The sequence below is a fragment of the Sarcophilus harrisii genome, chromosome 1 (assembly GCF_902635505.1).
Source record: "Sarcophilus harrisii chromosome 1, mSarHar1.11, whole genome shotgun sequence".
Lineage (NCBI taxonomy): Eukaryota > Metazoa > Chordata > Mammalia > Dasyuromorphia > Dasyuridae > Sarcophilus > Sarcophilus harrisii.
Genome location: NC_045426.1, coordinates 376,855,718 through 376,877,625, shown reverse-complemented (window position 1 = coordinate 376,877,625; position 21,908 = coordinate 376,855,718).

Here is a 21,908-nt window from a genome sequence, read left to right as displayed (position 1 = left end):
TTTTTTTAATCACTACCTTCTTTACAATCTAATTTAAGCTCCCCTTTCTATAAGACTTCCCTAACTTTTTCTGTTCTCTGAACTTCTAATGTGCTGAATCTACCACTCATGAATAAAACTTACTCTTACATTACTTTGTTTAGTACATGTGTATAAATCTTGCCTTCCATAATAGATGGTGTAGACCTTAATGAGACAGAGAGAGAGAGAGAGAGAGAGAGAGAGAGAGAGAGAGAGAGAGAGAGAGAGAGAGAGAGAGAGAGAGAGAGAGAGAGAGAGAGAGAGAGAGAAGAAAGACAGAGACAGAGACAGAGAGAGAGAGAAAGAAAAAAAGGAAGAGACAGAGAGACAGAAACCATAACTTATCTTATATCCTGCATGATAGTGATTTTAGAGTCAAGTACATATAAGACTTTTAAAAATAAATATTGAATGTAAACATCTTTTATGCATAGCTGTGATTCAGATAGAATGTCTATGCTATTTATCTGCTATGTATTTCAGGGAAAATACTTACAGAAAGTTAACAGGATTTCTACTCTGGGAGATTAGATAGAAAAATTTAATCTATTTAACAGTGATTTGAAATATTTATACTAAGGCCTTAATATTTCCAATGGGTCTATTATATTATCAATATAGATATTTATATAATATTAAGAAAACTTCTTTCTATGTTTTTGATCATTTGTTTTATTTCTTGTTAAAATAGGCTTTGAGGTGACATTGAAAGGCTTGTGATGATATATCTTATTCTTGTAACATGACCAGTAGAATTTCTTTTCTGATCCTAGATTTTGTAGATTTTATATTTTATGCCTTTTTTAACTTGTAGATTATTGTAACATTTATTCTACTCTTCACTCTTGTGCTCTTCATGTATATCTGAGTTGCCAATAAATTCTATGCCTCAACTATTGTACTGTCTTAAAACTTAGACTAATATAGCAATTCTGAAATGAAATTTTGAATCAACTATTGTGTGATAGGTATTATGTCTGGAATATGAAGATAGAAATGAAAAAGTCCCTGTCCTTGAGAAGTTTATATTCTAAAAACAGAGACAATGTGTATATATATGTAACGATATTGAAGTTATGTTTTAAAATGTAGCCAATGCAGTTTTGGAAGGAAGGACACTAGCAACAGGGGAAATCAGGATTTTCACTCAAAATATGACTCAAGAAACCCTTGAAAAAACAGATATTTCCTAGAAGCATAAGTATAATGAGAACATTCCAGGCTTAGGAATTAGACACTATAGATGTCTAAAGATGGAATATGGAACATTACATATATGATAAATAGATATACTATGGCTGACTTGTAGAATTTGTAGAAGATAGTATTGTGTAAGAAGAGATGAAATGTGAGGAGGGTGGGGAATCAATTTTAATGTTAAATAGAGTATTTTATATTGGATCAGGAAGATAATAAAGAGTTGCTGGAATTTATTGAATGGGGAAGTCATAAATCTGCACTTCAAGAAAAGTACTTTTGGTGAAAAATGGGCTGTAGTGGAAAAAGATTTGAAGCAGGAATAACAAGTAGGAGGCCACTGCAACACTCCTGGAGAAAGATGATGTGGGTCTGAATTCGGGTGTTGAGGAGAAAATGAAATATTCTAACAATATTCTGGTTGTAGAAACAAAATTAGTAAACTTATTATATATATTGATTAGGTGATAGTGAGGAGATGGATGTGACAAAATTTTAAAATTTGTGACACTAGAAAAATAATAATATAGATTCAGAAAGTTCAAGAAAGATGAAAAGTCATTATAATTGAAAATTTAATCATCAGTAGTAACTTGAGAGAGAATAGTTTCAGCTGAATGGTGAATTTCAAAGCCAGAAAGTAGATACAGAAGAGAATGCAGAAAGATGTGAACAAAAAGTGTAGAAGTCTGAAAAAGGAATGAAATATATAGGATAATATTTGGTGCCAAGTAAGGTTTTGTTTTGTTTTATTTTGGAATAGAAGGCTTAGAATCACTGTCAGTAGTAGGAAAGAAAGTATTAAGTACAGAGAAATTTTAGATTCAATTCAGAGAGGAGATAATAGTAGAAACTTTCTCCTGAATAGAGAAAGTAGGAGCAGAGGAAATATGCGTAAAAGACTTTTTTTTTTTCTTGAGCAATTGAATACTATTGGTAATTTGTTTGACAATGTCACATAGCTCAACCCATATGCACATATCCATTAAATATGTCAGAGGAGACCTACTCACTGTCCACAGGGTCTGTTCTACTTCTTGACATTGTGTGATTTCTTTTTTTACTTAAAGGGACTTTTTACTAAGTTATTGTGCTCCAGATATTATGGTATGGCTATGCAGAAGATATACTGGAGTTGGGGATGCTCATGGGAGAGAACCCAATATTGAGGATGTTGCAAGAGTCCAGGTGAGAGAAGAGGGGAAGCAGAAGCAGCAGAAACAGAAGCAGAAAAGGCAGAAAGAAGGAAGTTGAGGAGGAAAAAGAAAGAAATGTAGTTAAGGAACTTTGAAAAAGTTTACTTGATTTACTTGACAAATATATGACTTGGCATACTTTGATGAAATCAGTTGAAGTAATTGAAAGCAAGATGCTTCACATAAAGCTAAAATGATGTTTGAAGGCAATGGGATTTATGGAATGATACCAATATTGCTACTTTAACCACAAATGATTTTGTTACTTTCCAATTTCACAATACTATTAAAAATGTCTTTAAACACTAGCCTGTCACCTTAAGAAAATGTAGCACTATATTCATAAACTCAGAAACATTCACAAATCTCTAGGTGTGCTAATAAGCTAATAATTATAATAGCATATTTATATATATGTATATATATATATATACATATATATGTATATATATATATACGTATATATGTGTATATATATATATATATATATATATATATATATATATATATATATATGATGTTGTTTAATGAGGACTACCACTCCAGCACTCCTGGTGTGAGGATTTTCCAAGCCCTTTCTAGGGTTGCTCATTCACCTTTAGTGTCCATCTGTTACCTGTCTCTCACTTGTTGATGAATTTAGAGGGATATTTGCCTCTCAGATTAGTTAAGATGACAGAGAAATATTATGATGAATGTTGGAAGGGATGTTGGAAAACCAGGACATATGCATAGCGTTGTGAAATGATCCAACCATTCTGGAAATCAATTTGGAACTATGCACAAAGGGCTATACAATTGTGCATATAATTTGATTCAGCAATATCCTAGATCTAAATCCCAAAGAGATCATAAAAAAGGGAACAGTATTTATACGTACAAAAATGTATATAATAGCTCTTTTTGCGGTGGTAGAGTTGGAAACTAAGGGAATGCCCATCAATTGGGGAATGGCTGAATAAGTTATGGTATATGAATATAATGGAATATTATTGTTCTATAATAAATGATGAACAGACTGATTTCAGAAAAGCCTGGAAAAACTTACATGAACTGATGCTATGAAATGAACAGAACCAAGAGAACTCTATGTAGTAACAAGAAGATTATGTGATGATCAATTATGATGAATTTGGCTCTTTTCAACAATAAAGTAATTCAAGACAATTCTAATAGACTTGTGATGGAAAGTGCTATTCACTTCCAGAGAGTGAAATATGAAGACTGAATATTAAAGAATAATATTTTCACCTGTTTGTTGTTGATGGTTGTTTGTTTTTTCCTTTGTGGATCTGATTTTTTTTTGTGCTGTAAGATGAATATGGAAATATGTTTAGAAGAATTGCATAAGTTTCACCTATATTGGATTGCTTTCTGATTTGGAAAGGGAGAGGAGATAGAGAGGGAAAATTTTTTTGGAATACAAGTTTTTTGCAAAGGTGAATGTTGAAAACTATGTTTGCATGTATTTGGAAGAAAATAAAATTATTAAAATAAAAAAAAACTGGATGATAATTTCAAAAAGGAAAATGAGCAAAGCAGAATAAAACAAAGAAGAATAAAATGAGATTGAAGTATCATTAAAATTTAAGGAAGGGAACAGAGGAAAGGCCAGAGAGAAAAAAAAAAACCCTGTAAAATATCACTGAAAGCAGTGTATTGTATTTACTATATACTAGGGATTCCTCTTAATTTTTTCTACTTTGTATATGACAATATTCTCATTTTGTTGTTTGTTAAATTCAAACTAAAAATAAAATCTGAAAAATTTTTTACAAAAATAAAAATGACCTCTATAATACCTCTAAAAAGTGCCACTTAATGATTTCTACTTACATGGATCTGTGCAGCACATTCAGTTTTTAAATAGCTCTAATTGTTTAAATGTTTTTTCCCCAACATCAATCTGAATGAAATCTGTCTCTCTGTAACACCTATGAATTGTACTTTATTTTTCCAAGCAGACACTAAAACTTGTTCCATGGATTAGTCCTAAATATGTCATCACAAATGATACAAATGATCACAAATAATCATTCTCCAAACACACTAACATATCAGTCCTTTCTAAATTAATAGTTTTAGTTATAGATAAGTCTTGTATTATGAAGTAGTTGAATGTAATATTATTGAAGACTGAGTCTCTTCTGAGTTTTTTTGTTTGTTTGTTTGCTTATTTATTTTTACTTTATTATTCCTTATGTACCAAATAATGTCTGGAACACAGTTGACAAATTCTTGCAAAATTAGATAATTAACAATTATTAAGAGCCTAGATACTTTATGAAGTGATAAATGACTTAATATTTATTGTTTTATCCTTTTTCTATCTAATGTTCATAAATAGATTGCAAGCTCAATAAAGTTAGGAATTTTGCTTTGAAAGTATTTTCACTGTTTACAATGCTTAGCATAAGGCTTTAAATATGGTAGCTTTGCAAAGTAAATGTATCAGTCTACTGTTGGATTGATTGATATTTTTGCTAATTCTGAATTTTCTATGAAGAAATTTTCCAGAGGGAATTTTCTGTAAACAATCTAGATTTCAAGTCCTATTAATACTGTCACCTAGTCAACATTTTGTAGACAAAAAACATATTTTATTATTTTAGCCAAATAGAAGATGTAAGAAAAAGATTTTGAAAACAATGGAATGATTTTTCTTCTGCAAGTAAAGTTATAATCAGCAAGTTTTGAGAGCAAGGTCAGCATTCCATTAGACTGGTAGGTATTTCTCACTAATGGGAAGTGATGCCATCTTTTGTCATCCTTCTTAGATAATAGAGTTGGAATTGAGGAAAGGTATTAAGATAGTAAAACTAATTCCATTTATCTTTTATTTTTAATGTTATTACATGATTTGGTTTATAGTATTACCAATCCACAGAATATTAGAAATATTTCTTGAAATTATTTTAAAAATAAATAAAATTATCCATGATTAGTTACTATTTTAGATTAGAAGTAGATCTAATATTTACATTAGATACTAATTTTAGCAACTGAATATTGCAGTTTTCCATTAGTCAGATTAACTAAGATTTGATTGTAATTTAATTTCTACTTGTTCTTCCATCAGTTAATATGTAATATAATCTATTGTATTAGGTAATATGCTATTATTCATATAAGAAAAAGATAATAGTTGAACCAGACTTGTAGTTATAGTGCTCCATATTGTTTAATCAATAATAATATTTCATATTTCCATAGAATTTTATGCTTTGTAAAACACTTTATTGCTACTTAAATGTTATTTATTGTTATTGTTTTTATGCTCATCATAATCAATTTAATCTATCTGTAACATACATTTGATGTTGAAGGTGGTAGAGGAGATGATTGTCTTTTTTTTTTTTTTTTTTAAATAGATCATCATTTTGAGGTTTAGAGAGTTTAAGTGCCTCATTCAAAGTCTTGCTCAGATGATGACAAAATGGAGAAAAAATAAGTTTTTTGAATGATATTTTATTCAATTAGTTGGACCGGACTCATCTTTCTCAGTCTTTCTTATGAGCAATGACATAAATTTTCAAGATTACAGTCTGATTTTGAACATCAGTCAGTCATCTAACACTGATTATGTAACTAACATATGCGATTTACTTGTTCTAATCACTGGAGATACAATGAAAGGTAAAATATAGTCCCTCTTCTTGAGATGTTCACAGTCTAATCCTGGAGACAATATGAAAACAACTATATACAAAATAAGACATATATACAATAAATTAGAGATAATCAACACTACTTTAAAAAAAAAGAAAAATGAGTAAATGAAATTGGCCTAGTCCAGAATTAAAGCAATAATCTTGTTTTCATTATCATATTTTCCAGTACCTGAGATACCAGCTCCATGCAATAATCATAATTTAATTAAATACAATGACTTCAGTTCTTTCTTCCCTTCTCCTTCCTACTTAAGCAGTCAATAGATATAAATACTCAATATTCATTCTTTCAGGCTTAAGTCCAGTCAAGTGACCCTGCCTATATCACCCAGGCATTTTGACTTCAGTCCATTTTCAATATTAATTTGGTATAATTAACCTGGGAAAAAGGCAATTAGCTGATGTAAATTATTCTTCCTCAATTAAACATTAAATCACAACAGAAACAAATGCCTTAAATGAATTAATTTGCAATCTTTCTGTATGCAGAAGGCAAAGAAGGGAAGAGAAAAAATTGCTGATTTCTTTTTTTCTCCTAGAAATGAGAAATTGTCTGCAAAGAATGCAATAAAACATAAGAATTATTTTAACTTAATTTGTCAACATAGTAATAGATCCAGCAGTATTATTCGGTTGACAAATCAATTACAGTCATAATGAAACTTTATATGAGTTTACTTTTATTTAATGAGTTGCATCAATATGTTCCACAATTGTTAAAACATCAAACTATAAATGACAAAATAAGGTTAACCATAACTCCCCCCAAAGCATTTATTTTACTATGAAAAAATCATGAAGCAAAGTTTTATAAATTATACTAATGCAGTTTAGGCCATTAAGATTGTTAGTTGCTTTTTTTTTTTTTTTTTTTTTTGAGAAAGAGAGAGAAAGATAGGAGACACAGAGAGACAGAGAGATTTTTTTTAACATTACCTAAATTTTATCAGTACTGACAATCAGACAACTTTAGACATTGGATATATATATATATATATACATACACATATATGCACATTTTACATGTACATTTATTTATGCATGTATGTATACATATATGTATACAAATCATTATCTGGAGTCCATTAATTTCTTTGTTTTGCATATTAATAACCTTATTTACATGCAATCACTTTCTTTTGTAATCTCATTCACTTTTCTGTTTCTCTGCCTCTCTATTTCTGTCTCTGTCTCTGTTTCTGTCTTTCTCTCTCGCTCGCTCTCTCTTTCTCTCTCTCTCTCACACACACACACACACACACACACACACACACATACACACACACACACACACACCACGCACAGCTCAAAAGGTTTAAACCCTTGGTTTTGGAACTAAAGGCATAATAAACTCTTCAAGAAATACTGATGGAATCACACATTTTGATCATAACTTTTTATGATATTACATTAAATGATAGAAATAATATTTTCAAGGGAAAATGAATGACTTTTAAAAAAGCATTTATATTCCTTGAAACTGATCAGTTCTCCAGGACTTTCTGTTGTTGATGTATTTATATTGTAGAAGTACAAAGAAATAACTTGGAGAAAACATTTAATTGTCATTTTGTAGCATTCTTTGAAATAAACCAATTAAAGTTCTACTCTCTTGTTATGTAATATAACAGATTATAAGAGGGAAACAACATATTTATAGTATTGATTGATAAACTTTTTTTTTCAAGTAACAGGCATTTTTAAGCTTCTTTCTGAATAAAACAATCGATGCACTAATTCTAAAGTCTTGTTATCTGTTCATCCAAATAGGTTCCTATATAGGCCTCTACTGGGACATACTTTCTTAGCTTTGTTAGAGAAACTGTGGTAGTCAATATATTCTGTTCAATCCTGAACTGAGACATCCATGAGAGACTGCATTTAAAAGATATATAGAAAAGAGGAAGAGAATGAGCAGATGGAATTTGATAATTAAAAAAAAAAAAAATGGGGAAGAAGGAGGAATGACCAAAGCTAGAATGTGTCATTACTGCAGTTAATTCATGTTAAATTGCCCAAAGTTTTGTTTGTTTTTGCAATTTAAATTCATTTGTTGACAATGATAGGATCAACTCTACTGTTACTAGAAGAATAAAGTCAGTACAATTAAACAGTGGGAGCAAGAAGTGGCCTCTTTCCCACATTAAATCTAGATTTCTAATTCCAGGGTTTTTTTATTTGTAAAATAGAAATAATAATAGAATCTATTTCCCATAGTTGTTTTATAGCTTGAATGAAATAATATTTGTAAAATACACATTATCTTGAACCAAATAAGCACTAATTTTTTTTTTTGAGTCATTTCAGTCATATTTGACTTTCTGTGACCCATTTGGAGTTTTCTTGGAAAAAGTACTGTAGTGGTTTGTTTTCTCCAACTTTAAATAATTTTACAGATGAGGAAACTGAGGCAAAGTTAAATGATGGCCCAAGGTCACACTGCTAGTAAGAATTTGAGGCTGGATTTAAACTCAGGGCTTCCTGACTCTAGGATCAATTCTCTATCCACTGAGCCACTTACCTGACCAAGCACTATATAAATCTAAGCTACTAAGTATTATTTAGTTAACATCTTTGTTCAATTGACTTGCTCCTCTACCAGCTGTGACCCTGTTTTGGAATTATTTTTAGTAAATTTTGTAACATTTCAGAAAGACATGATACATTATAATTTACAAAATTCTTTTCTTCCAACAGTTCTGTATTCTAGGTCAGGAATCCTTAAACTTTTCTCATTTGCAAAGCTTTGTGAGGGATGTAGAAGACCCTTACCCAAAATGACTACTCAAAGATCACTCAGTAGAAAGCAGAAAAGTTGTTTATTAAAACCTCCAGAGGATAAGTCTTGCCGTTATGAGATAAGAAAGAGAAAGCTTGTGGTAGGAGGGTTAACGAAGTAGTAAAGATACAGAGTTTTTATACAAGTAAGTTTTTTATACATCACAAGTAAGAGAGCATTGGTTGTTGCTATTTGAAGAGATTGGAATGGAAGGTTTCTGTTTCCTCGAAATCACCTGATTTCTAGGAAACAGAAAATCAAGCCTTCAGGCTTAATCAAGCAGATAGTGGTCAAGCTAATAGACTAAATATCGATAAATGTCAAATACTGATAAATGTCATCAGCTCAGGTTAAGTAAATATGTTTATAGCTGGCCAAGGCTCAAGTAAATATAGACCTGCACATATTATACATGTCATGGGGGAAACACAGAAATAATGAAAATAAAATACAGAAAAATAATTCATACATTCCTGTAAGTTCTTTACCTTATCTCTCTATTCTGCACACCTTTTATTGCTTGTGAAATACATACATAGCCCATATAGCTATATATAACAGATACACAAGTCAAATATTTATTGATAATTAGTCAGAATTTTGCCAGCCCCACATTCAACTACAGGCATCCCTATTGTAGTCACAATCCACAATTTAAGAAACTTTGATATAGATAATGCTAGGATTATTTCCCCCATTTTACAACTGTGGAAACTGAGCCTCCAAATCTAAACTTTATTATTTCAAATCCTCATTTTGGTTCTTATTTATTCAGAATGTCATCTGGGAATATTAATTCTGAACCCAGGATCATTTCAACAGACACTTTCAGCATTCCCTATAGCCTAAGAGTTCTCATAATAAAATAAGCAGATAAGGAATAATGGTATAGCCAGTCCAATAAAGGTGAAATAAATATTGCTATTACCATCTACATTTAAAAAAAAAAAAGTTGCTTGAGGACTGAACTCTGTCTCATTCATCTTTGTATTCTTACAGCATTTAACATAATACCGTTAATGTTGTGTTTCTCCATTTATTTTTATACATATCAATAACTATTTCCCTTTGTAAAGTTGAAAATTGTATCTTATTTAGATAGATACATCTAAAGTTGTATATCAGACAATAGAAACCTTTTTATAAGTGTAATTATTAATTATTGTAATAGAAGACAGAAGGATACTATTAAATCTTCTTAGATTATGTGAAAAACAAATTCAGGACAATTTTTTTTTTTCAAATTTTCAATTCACCCTAAAAAATCAATTTTCTTATAAACAGTAGAAAACAGTAAAGATATCATATGAAACTGTGACTGTCCATTTCATAATGCTTGTTTTGGGGAGATAGAATGTCACCTTTGAACATCAGCAAGTAGTACTATACCACTGGATCAGAAACTACTTTGAGGATGATAATTTTTAAGAAAACTGGAAAAGTTGTGAGGACTCAGTTTTGTCTAGGAAGTTGTTACTGTTGTTTATGACCATTCTCCCACAAATATCTCATAATTCCATGCTGTTATCATTATGTGTTTTTCTTTTGCATTTGATTTATTTCTATACCAGAATATTTGTAACTTCCTTTGTTTATTTTAAATATTGCATAAGATTAAGGTTCATTTGATGTCTATTCTTTTTATTCCTTACTCCATATTTCTATATCCTTTTTCTCACATCCTAATTAGAAGAAATAGCAAGTTTCACCTGCGACAACTGTGTTAGCACCCTGGATGGATACCTTAGAATCAGCCAGAGTCAGGATAAGCAAAAGTCCTTAGTCTTTATTCTTGGTCTTTAGGGGTAGGATTGAATTGGATGGAAGCAGAATCTCTTTGACCTTCTTTCTCCCTCGTCTACCTTCCAGAGAGTGACCCTAACTAGTCTTACTCCACCCCCTAGTCCCTCCTACAATTCTCTGTATACATCAATTATCGAGCCAGCACAGGATAGTGGGAAGGACCATTCCTCAAGAACATGCCCATAGAGTATTGGCCCTAAGTTTGTAATTAGCCCTAAGTGCTTGAACCAACCTCAGTGCAACAACTCAAGAGTTTCAGCCCTCCACATTCACCAATTTATTTCTCCTATCTACAACAATATCTCTTTTACTTTTACTTTTTCCTGGATTAAAAATCTCAGCAATCTACTTCCATATTCTCTCTCTCTCTCTCTCTCTCTCTCTCTCTCTCTCTCTCTCTCTCTCTCTCTTTCTCACACACACACACACACACACACAATTAAATCCTTCTTCAAAATTGTATGAATTCAGTAACTTCCATAAGGGGCACCTGCTGCTTCTGCTCCTATTAAAAGTCTTTCATAATTTAGGCCCTTCCATTTGCTCAAATAATGTACTTATTTGGGTTGCTTAAAGCCTTGAATTTGCATTACAAAATTTCAACACCACCTTTGCCTTTTCATTAGAAATGTTTAAATTCTTTAATTGATTAAAGGTCTATTTTTCCCCTATAGAATTGTACTCAGCCTGGAAGGATATGTTATTCGTTGTTGTAAGACTGTATATTTTTTCCTTTTGGACTATTTTATTCCACCTGAGCCTTCTGTTTATTGCACAAGCTATAACATTTTGAATAATCTTTACTTTGGATCCATGATATAACTTGGCTGCCTTTCTTCCTTTCCAGCTCTCTTCTGGATGCTTAAAATATTTTTTTTTCTCTTTTATGTGGGAAAAACTCTGGGTTTTGAGTATGGAATTTTTGGTATGGTACCTCTTTTAAGAGTGATTGACAGATTACTTCTTTCTTTACTTTGTTTTCTAGTTCTAATTGGACAATATTTGTGGTTTTTAGAATTATGATTTCCAGAGTTTTTGTTTATTCAGTTTTCAGGGAGTCTAAGAATTCTTAAATAATTTCTTCTTTACCTGTCTAATGAGTCAATTATTTTTGATATGAGATACCTTACCTTTTCTTCTATTTTTACATCTTTTAATTTTTTTTCTAATATTTCTTGTTCTCTCAAGGTGTTACTTATTTCTTTTAGATCTGAGTTTTCAAGAATTCCATTTCTTAGATATAGTTTACTACTTTCTCTTCTAAATTATATATTCTCTTTTCATTCATTTTCTTTTTATTTTCATTTTTAAAATCTTTTATTTCAGTTTTTTGTAGATATTTATTTAGACCTTGTGAAAAAATCTATTTTATTTCCTATGAGTTCCTGTTCGCAATTTCTGTGGAGCTCTTTTCCTTTCCTTTGGGGAGAGCTCTTCATTTACAATATTCTTGATGCTTCTGGGTCATTTCTTTGATTTACTTGTGTCTCCAGCTTTATTTAATTCAAAAAGTTTGGTTTTATGCCTGATCTAAGGATTTTCCTCTGCTACTCTTTTGGATGGATTACTTGCCCTGATTGACCTCATCCTGGAATCCCTGACTTTCTGTACTTGGCTCTACTTCTGTGAGTGAGTATTCTCCTTCCCCAGACTCCATTCAAGGTTCAGAGCCCAGGATCTTAAAGATCCTTCATGGACATTGAAGAAAACATGACAGAAATCAGGGCGAGTAGGCTCTTCATTTCTCAGTGCTTCTGAGAGATCTCCAGGTCCCTGATGTGTCTGCACAGGTCAGTTCTGCTCCCTGAGGTTCCCTTTTCAAACCTTGTTATGTTTAAAGCCACCCAAAATGCCCTCAACTCTTGTCTTTGATCCAGAAAGAGAACTCTTCAGTTTATCCCTGTCTCTGATACTCTGGTAGAGCTGGAAGGCTATGGCTTTCTTTGCCTTCTCTGTTTTGGATTTACTAGAAGTTCACTTTCTTTTTGCCAGTGGGGTGCTAGCTTATATTTCTGTGGTGAAAGAATTCACTTATTGTAGTTTCTCATTGGATTTTATTAGCTTTTACAAGGGTGCAATTTCAGGTTGTTGTTAGAGTGTGAAGGAGCTGGCCATCCTACAAACATTCAGGGAATTCTCTTGGACTGAAGTCCATAAAATACTTTAAATTATGTTCTATTCAATTCTGTAGTTTTCTTCAATCATGCATTAGCCATGTTATTCAATTAGATTGCAAATTCCTCATGGACAAAATCTTTTCTTTTTTAAAAATATTAACATAGAACTGAATACATAAAAATGATGCAAAACAATATGCCATTATTTGCAAAGTGTATTCCTTACAAAATTATTTGTGAGTTAGATAATATAAGCCTTATATTCCCATTTAACAAAAGAGATAAAAGATTAAGTGATTACAAAGTTAGAGAATTAGTGAGTATCAAAGAGAATTTAAACAAATTTCCTGACTCAAAGACCAACTATCTTATTTTATTATCAACATGGGCATATATTGAATATGGACTGGACCAAAATGCCCAATTGTGTTAACATATCCTAAGGCAAGTATTAAAATATAGCTAATAGAGAATATTTCTAACCAAGTTTCCTCCTAACTCTCTGAACTTTCAAAACGGATCCAACCTCAGTTTTCTACAAAACACTCTGTAGTCTTCCCATTTGGTTGATGAGAACCTGCCTGAAAATCTCATTTGGGTCAGTCATGCTCATTTCCAACTTGGGTCTGCTCCTAACTTTCTGGATTTCTACCACTTGCTGGGCCAAAGAATGCACTATAGTTATATTTCAAGTTAGTTTTAAATGTTCTCAGTCTTTGGTCCTATCCAAATGTTTGTGTATTTCTTTTTTTTTTTTTTTTTTTTTTTTTTTTTTTTGCAGAAAATAAGTACATTAAAGAACAAACAAAAATATATTAGTCATTAGTGGTTCATTTCTAATCCTGAAAGTATTAGAGACCCAGATTCTTGGCTATTTATTTCTCAGTCTATAGTCAGTTCATTCCTGAGTAGAAAAAAATATTTCATGACTATGCTTGAATTGCCCCAACTATTACTTCTGCCTCTCTTCATGGTGGGTGACTTTTTCTGACAGTTGTGCTACATTTGCAACCAACTTTGTAGGAAGATATTTTTAACATCTTATTTTACTATGACAGATAATAAAAGACTTCTTTCTAATAAGACTTAGTGTGATCTCTCTCTCTCTCTCTACCTGTCTTTCTCTTCTCTGTCTCTATGGTCATCTCTCTCAGTCTCTCTCTGTTTCTGTCTCTCCTCTCCTCTCCTTTTCTTTTCATTTTCAGAGATGTAAAGTCAAAACATTTAAGGATAGATGGATGATGTGAATTTATGTTGAAAATTTTTGAATATATTTTTTCTTTGTGTGTGTGTGTGTGTGTGTGTGTGCGTGTGTGTATACTTCTTGCTTCTATATTACAAAGAAAACCCACATGCACATGTCAATTAAATGCATTATTTATTTATTGTATGTTTGTGTACTTATTTGTTTGGTTTTACTAATTTGAGAGAATGATTTCCTTCTCTCCTCCCTTCCTTCCCCCCTCCCTCCCTCCCTCCTCTCTTTCCTTCTCTCCCTCCCCTCTTTCCCTCCCCCCTCCCTCCTTTCCTTCCTTCCTTCCTTCCTCTCTTCCTTCCTTCCTTCCTTCCTTCCTTCCTTCCTTCCTTCCTTCCTTCCTTCCTTCCTTCCTTCCTTCCTTCCTTCCTTCTTTCCTTCCTTTTCTTTTTTAAAACTCTAATAAAATTTGCATTTAACCAATTTTAAACGTGTATTTTGAAAGTGACATTGGCAACATATTAATATTATATGCTTGGAATTAAGTTATGGAGAGTGGGAAAAATAGAGGACTTGGGGTGACTTGCTCTTAGTAACATATTTCAGAATTTGTGTTAATGGGAATGCAATGGAGGCATTTGCCCAAGTGTGACTTTGCTTTTGTAAAAAACAGATGTCGAGGAGGCATCTGGCTGTAGCGGTTTCCATGAAAGCACCCGTTTATTTTCCTTTTATGACAACATCCCTTAAATTTAGCAAATAGGATGAAAATTAAGGTGCTCACATATAATTTTAATTGCATTTTCCTGGATTTTATTGTTAACTTTTCTTCTCTTTAAATAATAATAATTCTTCTTACTACTTTTTTGAAAGAATATCCTGGGTTTCAGAATAGAAATAACTATGTATCAGGTGGAAAGGTGTTAGACAAGATTTGTCATGGGTTGTGAATGAAGCTTAGGTCAAAATATTGCAATGGTTTTTTCCAATATTAATAATAATGTTAAATTGATTATTGTTTTCTGAGCAACCAGTGGGAAGGTGAAAAAAATGTATGGGCATAAGAAAGGGTAAAATATATACAATGGGACAAGGAAAATGATAAGATATACAAGTTGTCTATGCCCATGTTTTGTTGTAGATTAGGATGAAGCATGGACTACTTGGATTTCAGAAATGAGAGGTTCTACATAGAAGATTGTGATCCCAGAAAATTCTCATGGAAGAGGTAGGATTAATGTTGGAATTTCAAATATGGGTAGAAGTATAGGTGGAGAGAAGGAGAAAACAACCTTATAAGTATAAGAAACTATGAGTTGATATGAATAGAACAATTTGAGTCAGAAATTTCAGTCAGGCCCCTAAATTAGGGTTCCATTATAGAAGATCTTGTGTACCTCTCTGTAAATTTCAAACCCATGACTGATGAGATGCAAATTGATTTGTAAGTTTAGTTATACATTAATTTTAGGATGAATGCTTATTTCTTCTGCAGAATTTCTTTTCCCTTCAACTTGAATAATATCTAATTCTTTGTTAAATATTTTTTTCTGGAGGAATAGCATATGTATAAATACATATATTTATATTTATATTAGATTCAAATTTTAGTAAAAAGCACTCTATATATCTCTCTTTCTCTTCCTCTCTCTCCCCTCTTCCACACATATACATAATTGTATATGCATATATGAACATATATGGCATATATGTACATGTATTTTATATCACATATATGCAAATAGCAATATAAATATACCCATACCACATATACATATAAAATAGTTATATATGTGTGTATATACATATATATAGTACATGTGTACAAGCATATATGTTTGCTTGTATATTATTCACCATAGATGCTATTGTTTCTGCTGCCTACATACCCTTACACAGGTAGTTCTGAATGTTAGGAGTGAGACTTTCAAGAAATTCTTCTGACCATTGCAACCTATATTGATCTTCCTTTCTCTTATGAATGTCAAAGTCTTTCCTCTATCTAATTCATCTTTCATATAGTTCAGAAAAAGGAATAAATAAACACTTATTATGTGTCAGTAATTGTTGTAGGCACTAGAGTTATAAAGATCAAAATTAGTCCTCATCCAAACAACATATATTCTAATCAAATCACATATGTAAAGGGGAAATGGACCTTACAGATCCTTGCTTATAGTTGAGAATTGGCATAAATCAAAGAAGTATAAAGGTTATAAAGCAGTGAAAGGATATTTCCAAGGGGACAGAATGCCAGTAACTGAGGGATAAACTAAGTGTGACTGTGGCTGTCTCTTGAGTGCTACTAGGACTACTTGGAGGCAGGGTTCAGGAGAGTGTACTATCATTACATTCAGACTATTCATGTAAACATATGGAGCTAGAAGAGAAAACAGTATTTATGGTGAATAATATGTAGAGTTGTTTTAATTTCTATTTCTCTAATCAGTAGTCTAATCAATAGTTTAGAGCATTATTTCATATAACTATGGATGGCTTTAATTTCATCATATGAAAATATGCAATATACAATATTACAATAAACAATACAAGTTATATATAATAAGTTCTATTTCAGCCTTTTACCTTTACTATATATGTGTGCCTCTGTGTCAAATGTGTTTCTTGTAAGCAACATATTGCAATATTTTCTTTTTTTTAATCCACTCTGCTATTCACTTTTGTTTTATGGGAGAGTTCATTCCATTCACATTCACAGTTATGATTACCAGGTCTGTATTTCCCTCTATCCTATTTTCTGCTCTGTATATACTTTTATTCCCTCTTTCCAATTTCTTCTTAGAGCTATTTTTTATCCACTCTACCCAGTACCTTATCTTTTACCATACCTCTCCCTTATTTAAGTAGTGTTTTTAAGCCCCTCCACCTTATCTTTCATCACTCCTTGTCCCCCTTTTTCCTTAAAGTTTCTGCCCTCCCTTCTATCCTGCCTCTCCTTTTTTCTTCCTCTTTCTCCTCCTACTTTCTTACAGGGTTAGATAAGTTTCTATATACAATTGAATAATTAAGTTATTCCCTCAGAGCCAAAACTGATGAGACCAAGCTTTAGACAATGCTCATTCCCCTCTCTTCTTTCCCTGGATTATAATACATCTTTTGTGTGATTTAATTGTTACATTATATCTACCTTTTCCTTTGTTTTTCCTAGACTTTTCTACCCATTAATGTCTTTTTCTTTGATATAATCACATCAGAGTCCATTCACAACCACCACCACACCTTGGTACTTGTGATGCCCCTCTCTGTCTACCTTAGTGACAGATACAGTTCTCAAGAGTTACAGATATTGCTTTCCCATCTAGGGATGTAAACACTTTAATCTTTAAATAGCATATTTCCTCCTCTTTCCCTTTCTATACTTCTCTTGAGACTTGTGTTTATAGATTAAATTTTCTTTTTAGTTCTTTTTTTTTTTTTTAATAGAAATGATTGAAATTCTCTTATTTCATTGAAGGTCCATCACCTCCCCTGAAAGATGATGCTTAGTTTCATTGAGTAGTTAATTTTTGGTTGTAGCACTGGGTCCTTTGTCTTCCAGAATATCGTATTCTAGGTCCTCTATTCTTTTATTGTAGAAGCTGCCACATCCTGGGTAACCCTGGTGTTTCTCATTTGTATTTGAATTGTTTTTATTTGGCAGCTTGCAGTATTTTTTCCTTGAGATTGTAGTTCTGGAGTTTTGCAACAGTGTTCCTTGGGGTTTTCCTTGTGGGAACTCTTTTCAAAGGTGATTGATGGATTCTTTCAATGAGTATTTCCCCCTCTGTTTCTAGGATATCAGGGCAGGTTTCCTTAATGATTTCTTGAAGAATACTATCCAGGCCCTTTTTTTGGTCATGCCCTTCAGATAGGTCAATATTTTAAAAAAATAGTCTCTTCTAGATCTGTTTTTCAGGTCAGCTATTTTTTCAATGAAGTATTTCACATTTTCTTCCATTGTTTTCATTCTTTTTAGTTTGTTTGACTGATTCTTGCTGCCTCACAGAGTCATTAGCTTCCATTTGCCCTGTTCTTGTTTTTTAAAGTGTGATTTTCTTTGGTTAGCTTTTGTATCTCTTTTTTCATTTGGTAATTCTACTTATTAAGGAGTTGTTTTCTTCAGACAATTTTTTTCCTTCCTTTTCCAATCTGTTGACCCTCTCATGCATACCTCTCATTTCCTTTCTCATTTTTTTCTTCCATCTTTCTTGTTTGCCTTTTAAAGTTTTATGAGTACTTCCAAGAAACCTCTTTGATCTTGAGACAATTTCATATCACTTTTTGAGATTTCTTTTTGTAATGGGCTGAGGTTTGAGTTGATGCACTGAGGTCCCAAGTGGTGAGGCTAAATAGTAATTGGGCTATACTCTATTAATATACATGATTGGATAAAGAATGGTCCCTGCCCACTCTCCGTGCAAGTCCTGATGTGTTGTAAGGGAAATGACGATTTTGGTGGGTGGAGGCAGAGAGAGAGACAGGAAGAGAAGCTGGGGGAGATTGGGCCTGGGTTCGAGACTCCCGAGCTGCTGGTTGTGTGGCTGCTGGTTGAGCTAGCTTCTTGACTCAGCTACACACATTGCTATCGCCAATTCTCTTCCACCTCCAATCCTTCTTCACTGAGAATAAAGACTGACGATTTTCCCCTAACCTGAACTCCTGACTCCTGCTGATTTAAAAATACATGATCTTCACATCTTTTGTGAATGTTTTAATCTCATTTGTCTTGGTGTTTTGGTCTGCCCCATTGTAAGTTTCTATTATCAAGGTTCTTTTCTGTTTCTTGCTCAATTTAGTATTGTTTTTCTTTTTATATTTCCTCTCTTTTTAATTTTATGGTTGAGCTCTGTTTCTGGAATAAATGGGGCATTGTCCTAAGCTTCTTACGCAGTTCTGAGTTTTGGCTTTGCATAGAGGTCCCTTGTGTTTGCAGAGGGTAGCTTTGCTTACTCTTTTCAGAAAATAACCTGATTTCCCAGATTTTACCTTCTGAGTTTGAGATTGAAAGTTGTCCCACTGTTTTGCTCCTCTACTGAGCCAGGACTGAGGTTTTTAATTGTTGATTTGTTGTGATTAAGATCCTTCATTGGCTTTCCCAGAGTGCATCTGATCTGGGCTGAATACCCTTTTTACCCCAGTGAGACTGACCTTTTTTGAAGTTTTTCCAGTCTATCTTGAGCTGGAGAGTGGTTTTATTACATCAGACACTGTTCAGAGGCTTTATTTCATGTGGTTTTTGAGGAAAACTGGAAGAACTCCTGGCTTTACTTTGCTTTCTTGGCTCCATGTTCTACTCTTTATGACTTCTATTTTTGTGGGTTTTCTTGGCAAAGATACTTGGAGTGATTTTCTTCTGAAGACCATTTTGCAGATGTGAAAATTAAGGCAAACATGGTTGTGATTTCTTCAGAGTTACACAGGAACCCTGTGTAAGGGGTAATACACAGGGTATAACCTGTATGAACAACTCACTGGCCTATAATCAAGGGAAACTGCGACACCCCAAGCTCTGCTATTTATACAGTTGTGTGACCTTGAACAGTTCATTTAATTTCACTGGGCCCTAGTTTGCTGATCTCAAAAAATAACCTAATATCTGTATAATTATTTTCTTAATAATTTCTTAATAAAACCTGAGTGAGTTTTCAGAGGAAGAAATCCAAGTTATAAGTATAATTACAAAAAAAATGCTATAAATCACTCAATATTAGAAAGATTCAAATTAAAACTACTTTGAACTTTCACCACACACATCTCATATTGGTAAAATTGATTTTTTAAAAAGGGAAAATAACCAATTCTGGAAATGCTATGGGAAAAATGACTGAATGAATGCACTGTTAGAAAAGCTATGAACTGATGGAGGCATTCTGGAAAGCAAGTTGGAACTAGACCTCAAAAACTGTGATTTTGACCAAGCACTATGATTACTGTCTCATTTTCCAGAGAGATCAAAAAAGGAGTGGAAGAATAACAAACTTATGAGATCAGTGGCAACAGTACTGATATCAGTGTTTTATACATTAGGGAACTGAGGGTCTTATAAGGGAAAGTGACTTGCCTAGGATTATACAGACTGAGTTTAGATATCATCCCAGATTCTCTGAATCCAGGTCACTCTCTCCATTTTCTATATTGTACACTCAGTAATGAGGGAGGAGGAGTTTGACTACATGATATCTCTTGTCATTTCTACCTCTAAATTCTTTCATCAGTCAATCAATCAATCACACCTTTCAAGTTCCAGACATTGTGTTAAATTATCCCATCAACCAAAATTACCACAGATATTTCATGCCCTCTTATAACCAACAAAACTAGATATTTATTAGGCTGCATGGAACAACATAGTTATGACCCTTCAAAAAGATGAAAATATTTAGGATGCAGTAAAGATAGTGTCTTTTTCTGTGACTACTTTTAAAAAAAAAATTCTTTAAATTTAAAATCATTTCAGAAGAGCAAAAAATGAAACAAACATACAAAAAATCCAAATAATCTAACAAACACAATAACAATAAAACAAATAAACCAGGAGGTAAACATCTGGTGATTTTTTTCCCCCTCCCTTCTGAAAATTAGAAACTGCATTGACCCTGCCAAATTGAATGCAGGTGGCCAGAGGGGATCTCTTCCAACTCAGTCTTGTCCTTCCTCCTGGGTATAGTATCCCAATCTCTGCATGGTTTAGGGGCCTCAAGTCCTTATGGGATCCAGGGAACCTGAGGCAATTGCATTTCCCCATAGAGTTTCTAAAACGACAATTGCAGAATGGTTAGAGCAAAATCTATTAGAAAAGAAAAGTTGAGGGAAGTCAGGTGAGCTCATAGAAGAAAATAAGGAAAGATTGGTTCCCTTTTGGGATTAGGTCTAATTAAGGTGAGCAAGCAGCTGTGCCTGTTTGGAATAACAATTGTGCTAGCATGTCACTTTTTTCTGCTTAGTTGAAATTTATATAGTTTGGGAATGGTGGATATAAGAAAATTAGAGCTCATTTAGAATCTGTTGAAAGGACAGTGCGCCTTCATTATTAGTTTTGCATCTGAATTTTCCTGGGGCAGTCCTCTCTCTGTTATAGGTAATGGATTTTTCCCCAGATGTAATTGGATGAGTTTAATTTTTTCTTTCATTACCTGTCGAGGAGGCCTATGCCCCTACTTCCCTTTGTGTTTTATTAGGACTGTAACCCCTATTTAAATAAAGGCTTTGATTGTGTCTCTATATGTTCAATCAGCACTTTCTGATTGAATAGTTCTGGTTGCACAATGCTCTCGTCTAGCATTTTTTACTAATTACATTTCCGCCCCAGCAGTGTATGGAAGAACCAAAGATCATGTTTGTTTGCTACCTTTGACTGTGCCCGCAGCATGGTAGGTCTATGGGCAGGATAGCAAAGAGAAAATGAAATTGCCTCAGACCTTCCTTCTTGCCTTTCAACCCAGATGTATAGTGAGTTGCTCTTAACCCTGGAGACAGGGGTGCAATATGACTATTCCAAAGGTTCTTGAGAATCCTGCCCCCATTGTCTTCACATGAAAATTAGGACTCAAGTTAATTGTGAAGACAGTTCAGTCCAATACAGGTCACTTGGCAGGAGGGTGGTAGGGGAGATAAAATAGTTTCCAGTAGGTTTGCTGAGGAAATAACAAAGCTCATGGATAAATCATGCTATTTTGCAAAAAGATTTTATATTTATTGAGAGATTAGTATGGTGGCTCCTAAAAAGCAGGATGATGCTTCCATTCCCTGCTCCATCTTGTTTGCAAAGTTGTTCTTGGTTGGGAATAGAAACTTGAACTTTTGTTGTTCAGTCATTTTCATCTATGTCTGACTCCATGTGAGCCTATTTGTTATTATTATTATTATTATTTTGGCAACAAAATTGGACTGGTTTGCCTTTTTTTCCTCCAACTCATTCTGCAGCTGAGG